We start from the raw sequence: 8,462 nt of genomic DNA on the forward strand, positions 1-8,462 counted from the left end.
TGGGTGGGGTGGGGGGGATTGCCAAATGAAACTTTCGCCCGGGGCACCACAAGGTCTAGAATTGGCCTGTTTGCTGTTATAGACAGCATTATCTCAGAGTTATATATCAATCTATCCAAAATAGTCTCTGCAACCAATCGCTACAGTAAGCTACAGTCCAAGGATGATAATAGGAAATATAAAAAGAGTTTAATTTTCAACAGTCTATTTTGTAGTAAGGAAGAATGTATAATATACAATCTTAATGAGAATGATAATAATGTCAATTTATATATTCTGTATATATAATATATTAAATGCAGTCTCCAGCACTCCAATAACAAATAAACTGTCCAATATGCTGTGGTGCCCTCCTGGTAAACTCACGTGGGTTTACTATGTAGACAGGAACTTAATCGGCGGCACTCAGGCAGACTGCTTCAGTGGCTTAGGTAAGAATCCATTTATTAGCCTAATAAATGGATTCTTACCTAAGCCACTGAAGCACTTTTCATGTTTTGTGTTTTGGTTTTGGTTCTAATTCCACTTTCGTGTTTTGGTTTTGTCTTGATTTTGCCAAAACCACCCTTTCGTGTTTTGGTTTTGGATCTGGATGATTTTTGAAACCCCCCCATAAAAACAGCTAAAATCACAGAATTTGGGGGTAATTTTGCTCCTACAGTATTATTAACCTCAATAACATTCATTTCCACTCATTTCCAGTCTATTCTGAACACCTCACAATATTGTTTTTAGACCTAAAAGTTGCACTGAGGTGGCTGTATGACTAAGCTAAGTAACACAAGTGTGCGGCACAAACACCTGGCCCATCTAGGAGTGGCACTGTAGTTGCAGACAAGATGGCACTATTCAAAAACTAGTCCCCAAACAGCACATGATGCAAAGAAGAAAAAGAGGTGCGATGAGGTAGCTGGATGGCCAAGCTAAACGACACAAGTGTGCAGCACAAACACCTGGCCCATCTAGCAGTGGCACTGCAGTGGCAGACAGGATGACAGATTTAAAAAATAGGCCCCAAACAGCACATGATGTAAAGAAGAAAAAGAGGTGCAATGAGGTCGTTGGATGGCCAAGCTAAGCGACACAAGTGTGCGGCACAAACACCTGGCCCATCTAGGAGTGGCACTGCAGTTACAGACAGCATGGCACAAAAAAACTAGTCCCCAAACAGCACATGATGCAAAGAAGAAAAAGAGGTGCAAAATAGAATTGTCCTTGGGCCCTCCCACTCACCCTTATGTTGTATAAACAGGACATGCACACTTTAACAAACCAGTCATTTCAGCGACAGGGTCTGCCACACGACTGTGGCTGAAATGACTGGTTTGTTTGGACCCCCACCAAAAAAGAAGCAATCAATCTCTCCTTGCACAAACTGGCTCTACAGAGACAAGATGCCCACCTCATCCTCATCCTTCGATTCCTCACCACTTTCACTGTGTACAACCTCCTCACAGAGTATTAATTCGTCTCCACTGGAATCCACATCACAGGTTCCGTGTACTTTCTGGAGGCAATTGCAGGTAAAGGTCTTCCCGGAGGAATTTATAATTAATTTTGATGAACATCATCTTCTCCACATTTAGTGGAAGTAACCTCCTACGCTGATCGCTTAGAAGGTTACCGGTGGCACTAAACACTCTTTCGGAGTACACACTGGAGAGGGGGCACAACTTAGGTAAAATAAAGCCAGTTTGTGCAAGTCCCTCAAAATTGCCTCTTTTTCCTGCCAGTATACATACAGACTTTCTGACATGCCTACTTGGATGCTGTCACTCATATAATCCTCCACCATTCTTTCAATGGTGACAGAATCATATGCAGTGACAGTAGACATATCAGTAATCATTGGCAGGTCCTTCAGTCTGGACCAGATGTCAGCTTTCGCTCCTGACTGCCCTGCATCACCGCCAGCGGGTGGACTAGGAAATCTTATTGTTTTCCTTGCAGCCCCAGTGGCGGGAGAAATTGAAGGACAAGCTGTTGACGGGTCACGTTCCGCTTGAGTTGACAATTTACTAGCCAGCAGGTCTTTGCACCTCTGCACACTTGTGTCTGCTGGAAAGAGAGATACAATGTAGGCTTTAAACCTAGGATCTAGCATGGTGGCCAAAATGTAATGCTCTGATTTCAACAGATTGACCACCCTTGAATCCTAGCAAAGTGAATGAAGGGCTCCATCCACAAGTCGCTCTGTCTTAGCTCCTCCTTCAATTTCTCCAGCTGCTTCTGCAAAAGCCTGATGAGGGGAATGACCTGACTCAAGCTGGCAGTGTCTGAACTGACTTCACGTGTGGTAAGTTCGAAGGGTTGGAGAACCTTGCACAAGACGAAAATAATTCTCCACTGCGCTTGAGTCAGGTGCATTACCCCTCCTTTGCCTATATCGTAGGTGTATGTATAGGCTTGAATGGCCTTTTGCTGCTCCTCCATCCTCTGAAGCATATAGAGTGTTGAATTCCACCTCGTTACCACCTCTTGCTTCAGTTGATGGCGGGACAGGTTCAGGAGTGTTTTCTGGCGCTCCAGTCTGCAGCACGCGGTGGCAGAATGCCGAAAGTGGCCCGCAATTTTTTGGGCCACCGACAGCATCTCCTGCACACCCCTGTCATTTTTCAAAAAATTCTGCACCACCAAATTAATTGTATGTGCAAAACATGGGACATGCTGGAATTTGCCCAGATGTAATGCACGCACAATATTGAGGGGCGTTGTCCTATATCACAAATCCCCAGGAGAGTCCAATTGGGATAAGCTATACTGCGATGATGTTCCTCAGTTTCCGTAAGAGGTTGTCTGCTATGTTCCTCTTAAGGAAAGCGGTGATACATAGCGTAGCCTGCCTAGGAACGAGTTGGCGTTTGCGAGATGCTGCTACTGGTGCCACTGCTGTTGTTGCTGCGGGAGGCCATACATCTACCCAGTGGGCTGTTACAGTCATATAGTCCTTAGTCTGCCCTGTTGCACTTGTCCACATGTCCGTGGTTAAGTGGACACTGGATACAACCGCATTTTGTAGGACACTGGTGACTCTTTCTGACGTCTGTGTACATTCTCGGTATCGCTTGCCTAGAGAAATGGAACCTAGATGGGATTTGATACCAGGGGCACAGTACCTCAAACAATTCCCTAAGTCCCACTGAACTAATGGTGGATACCGGATGCACCTCTAACACCAACATAGCTGTCAAGGCCTCAGTTATCCACTTTGCAAAAGAATGACTGCTGTCATATTTCATCTTCCTCACAAAGGACTATTGGACAGTCAATTGCTTACTGGAAGTAGTACAAGTGGTCTTCCGACTTCCCCTCTGGGATGACAATCGAGTCCCAGCAGCAACAACAGCAGCGGCAGCAACAGCAGGCGTACCACTCAAGGATCCTACGGAGGAATCCCGGTTAGGAGAGGACTCCTCAGTCTTGACAGTGACATGGCCTGCAGGACTACTGACATTCCTGACTGAGGAGGAAGTTGACATTGAGGGAGTTGGTGGTGTGGCTTGCAGGAGCTTGGGTACAGGAGGAAGAAGGGATTTAGGTGTCAGTGGACTGCTTACGCTCTTACCCAAAGTTTCACAACTTGACACTGACTTCTGATGAATGCGCAGCAGGTGACATATAAGGAGGATGTTCCTAGGTGGGTAACATCCTTACCCCTACTTATTACAGATTGACAGAGGCAGTAAGGAATTGGGTTAAGGATGCCGCACAGGACTAAGTGATGTTAAATGGATTGATAATTTGAAGATGTTTCCAAGAAAACCGACCAACCAGAAAAAAACATTTCTGGAATTTATCACCATCTACTATTAGGAGAAAATTTTTATAAGTAGAAAAAAAGGGGTGATTGTCGATGGTGCTCCCATAGGTCTAATACATAGATACTAAGGAAAAAGAAAGCAAAGAAAAGTGACCTTTGTTGGGAGCACTCGCTCTTGGAAATAGTTATGATTTGAATAATAAGTGATAATGTAAATGTGAGATAATTAAAACATAACCTTTAATAATCTTTAAGTAAGATATGAGTACACCAACAAAATTTATTTGTTTAAAATGTGGTTAGGCAATGTAAACCACGAACTTGAAACTAAGACTGTGAATATATAGATGAAAAAATATATATAAGGCAGTAATACTAGGCCCTCCAGGCATTAATTAATGAGGTTAGTGCAATAACCGATGTAGTGCCGTCAAAAAACCTACAACACCTGGTATTCCTTAGTGGTCAACCACCTAAGTACTGACCAGGCCCAACACCGTATTGCTTCCAAGATCAGACGAGATTGGGCATGCGCGGTGTGGTATGGTAGTAGATTTTGAATTGATAAGGCAAAAAGACTACAGCTGGTATGCAGCTATTAGACAAACCATAGACCTGGTTATTAAAATAAACACATGATCTCTTGATAGAGAAACATATGTTTGACCGTCATTGCACCATATTGTAACCCAAATGTATAGGTATACGGAGGTTTAAATCATGTGGTCAAAAATTTTTTGCCAACAGGAACCACCTGTGTATTGCTTTATGTGCTGTGCCGCATCATTAGGAGTGGGTTTTTGTTGGGTAAGGCAGATATGCAAACCTTTGTTGTACTGAGGACATGCCAAAGTGTCTGTTATGGGGTCCAGGAGAGAACTGACTCAGTTGCTAACTGGATCACCCTGTTCGATATTAAGTGAGAAAAATGTTATTAATAACAGTCATATTGGTTAACATCAAAGCATAAATGTGTTTGAAGTAATATAATATAATTGAAGCTGAAACTGAAGTAATCTAGGACTTTCCACTTATTTGTCCCTCTATGCCATCACAAACAGTATAGGGCAGGGAATGGAAATGAGCCAAAGATACAAATTTATCAGCTTAAAAGACAGACTTGGGAAGTGTATAAGGTGGATAGAAAATATATCTTGAGAGACACAATCTCTATTATCCACAAGAGGCTAACTACCACAATAGTGCCTGAAATACTAAGTATGTGTCTTTATAACAATATTATTAAGCCAATATGCTTTCAATGAAAAAAAATTTTTGCATGTATCCACAGTATATCAAAAGTGTATAAATCATAAATTCATGCCAGGTATCATTTATGTCATAATTGCCAGGGTATACACAACAGTTTTTTTGTCTGTATTAGAACCTGCATGAAAAGATAAAACAAGGATAATACCTATAATATAATTGCCAGTACCCTAATCAGTAGCCGATTGCTCCTGATTGTATTATATCAGTCACATGAGGACACAAATTGTAACAGATAACCATGTGTTTTTTGAAACACCTAAAGCACCTGAAAAGCAATAGTTTCCATGTATAATAGATAATGCCTTTAGTAAATGGCACAATCTGTGCGTGGCTGGAGAATGGGAGACACATAATGTGCAAGATAGGAGAGAATACTTGTAAACAAATGGTATGTTTCTCCTGCTCCCTGTATGCCGCTGACCACCCGGCTTCATCAGCTGTGCGTCTATGCGGCTCGCCTGGTCTCCTCTCCTGCCGGTCTCTGGTCACGTGAGCGCGCTCACCGTGACCGCGTTCACCTCCCCGACGTACGTTTCACAGTTGCTTGTTCACGGGTTCATGTTTTATCTTTTCATGCAGGTTCTAATACAGACAAAAAAACTGTTGTGTATACCCTGGCAATTATAACATAAATGATACCTGGCATGAATTTATGACTTATACACTTTTGATATACTGTGGATACATGCAAAAATTATTTTTCATTGAAAGCATATTGGCTTAATAATATTGTTATAAAGACACATACTTGGTATTTCAGGCACTATTGTGGTAGTTAGCCTCTTGTGGATAATAGAGATTGTGTCTCTCAAGATATATTTTCTATCCACCTTATACACTTCCCAAGTCTGTCTTTTAAGCTGATAAATTTGTATCTTTGGCTCATTTCCATTCCCTGCCCTATACTGTTTGTGATGGCATAGAGGGACAAAAAAGTGGAAAGTCCTAGATTACTTCAGTTTCAGCTTCAATTATATTATATTACTTCAAACACATTTATGCTTTGATGTTAACCAATATGACTGTTATTAATAACATTTTTCTCACTTAATATCGAACAGGGTGATCCAGTTAGCAACTGAGTCAGTTCTCTCCTGGACCCCATAACAGACACTTTGGCATGTCCTCAGTACAACAAGGGTTTGCATATCTGCCTTACCCAACAAAAACCCACTCCTAATGATGCGGCACAGCACATAAAGCAATACACAGGCGGTTCCTGTTGGCAAAAAATTTTTGACCACATGATTTAAACCTCCGTATACCTATACATTTGGGTTACAATATGGTGCAATGACGGTCAAACATATGTTTCTCTATCAAGAGACCATGTGTTTATTTTAATAACCAGGTCTATGGTTTGTCTAATAGCTGCATACCAGCTGTAGTCTTTTTGCCTTATCAATTCAAAATCTACTACCATACCACACCGCACATGCCCAATCTCGTCTGATCTTGGAAGCAATACGGTGTTGGGCCTGGTCAGTACTTAGGTAGTTGACCACTAAGGAATACCAGGTGTTGTAGGTTTTTTGATGGCACTACATCGGTTATTGCACTAACCTCATTAATTAATGCCTGGAGGGCCTAGTATTACTGCCTTATATATATTTTTTCATCTATATATTCACAGTCTTAGTTTCAAGTTGGTGGTTTACATTGCCTAACCACATTTTAAACAAATACATTTTGTTGGTTTACTCATATCTTACTTAAAGATTATTAAAGATTGACAGAGGCAACAGACGGCTTGACACCTGTTGTCCGGATTTGTGGAGAAATAATTCCACACCAAAGGTGGCTTTTTTTGTAGTTTGCCCAGGCATCACAATGGGCTTCTTCATCCCACGGACAACAGGTGTCTTCCCCGGTGACTGACTTAAACAAACCACATCACCATCAGAATCCTCATCGTCAACTTACTCCTCAGCGCCAGCAACACCCATAATCCTCATCCTGGTGTACTTCAACAGTGACATCTTCAATTTAAATATCAGGAACTGGACTGTGGGTGCTCCTTCCAGCACTTGCAGAGGGCGTGCAAATGGTGGAAGGAGCCACCTCTTCCCGTCTAGTGTTGGGAAGGTCAGGCATCGCAACTGCCGACACACTTGGACTCTTCTTGGGGATTTGTGATACCATCTCAGAATGCACAGTTTTTTTCTGTGCTCTTTCCAGCTTAACTCTTTTAATTTTTCTAGCGGGAGGATGAGGGCTTCCATCGTCATGTGAAGCTGAACCACTAGCCATGAACATAGGCCAGGGCCTCAGCCGTTCCTTGCCACTCCGTGTTGTAAATGGCATATTGGCAAGTTTACATTTCTCCTCAGACCATTTAAATTTCTTTTTTTGGTTCTTTTTACTGAACTTTGGCTTTTTGGATTTTACATGCCCTCTACTATCACATTGGGCATTGGCCTTGGCAGACGACGTTGATGGCATTCATCATCTATGTCATGGCTAGTGGCAGCAGCTTCAGCACTAGGAGGAAGTGGTTCTTCTTGACACCAACACTGTGACTGGCTGGACTGATGCAGTACAATACACTGACTACACTGGACTGAACAGCACAATACAGCACCACTTTATACAGCTACACTGGATATATGACAGCAGAGGACACCAACACTGTGACTGATGCAGCACAATACACTGACTACACTGGACTGGACAGCACAACACAGCACCACTTTATACAGCTACACTGGATATATGGCAGCAGAGGACACCAACACTGTGACTACACTGGACTGGACTGAGCAGCACAACACAGCACAAGACTCACCACCCCACTTTCCCACCCCCACACAGACACTGAACACTGAGGACACGTCCTCTCAATACACTATCCGAGACTTGGAGTGAAAATGGCCACGACGCACGGCTCCTTATATGGAATCCAAATCCCGTGAGAATCCGACAGTGGGATGATGACGTTTTGCCGCGTTCGGGTTTCCGAGTCAGGCAGGAAAACCCGAGCTTGGCTCGGAACCGAACTCAGAAGGCAAAGTCCGGTAGGGTTCAGTTCTCTGAGAACCGAACCCGCTCATCTCTAGATTTATCTGGATTAATCTTAAATCCTGAAACCTGAAGTTACTCTGTCAGTTTATCTAAAATCCTGGGTAGGGTGCTCTCAGGATTTGAGATAAATAAGAGTAAATCATCAGCAAAATATTGAAGTTTAAGTTCCTGGATCCCACAGTGATCCCCCTGAATACTGACCAGGATAGTAAGATCCGTAACAAGGGATCTAGAGCAATATTAAACAGTAGAGGTGATAAGGGGCATCCCTGCCTCATACCTCTTGTCATAGTGATTGCAGAACAACAAGCGCCATTAATGATCAGAGTAGAAGTCGGAGAATCATATAGAAACCTAAAAAACTGCAAGAAGGGCCTTCCAACCTCGCATAACTTAAAAAATTTCAATA

The 8,462-nt window shown here is 42.6% G+C and overlaps 2 pseudogenes; one reads left to right on the top strand and one right to left on the bottom strand.

The window, feature by feature from the left end:
- Positions 1 to 4,196: 4,196 nt before the first annotated feature.
- On the bottom strand, positions 4,197 to 4,315 carry LOC134941250 (5S ribosomal RNA; annotated as a pseudogene).
- Positions 4,316 to 6,443: 2,128 nt separating this feature from the next.
- LOC134944548 (5S ribosomal RNA) lies at positions 6,444 to 6,562 on the top strand (annotated as a pseudogene).
- The last annotated feature ends 1,900 nt before the right edge of the window (positions 6,563 to 8,462 follow it).

This window comes from Pseudophryne corroboree, chromosome 1 (genome assembly GCF_028390025.1).
Source record: "Pseudophryne corroboree isolate aPseCor3 chromosome 1, aPseCor3.hap2, whole genome shotgun sequence".
Lineage (NCBI taxonomy): Eukaryota > Metazoa > Chordata > Amphibia > Anura > Myobatrachidae > Pseudophryne > Pseudophryne corroboree.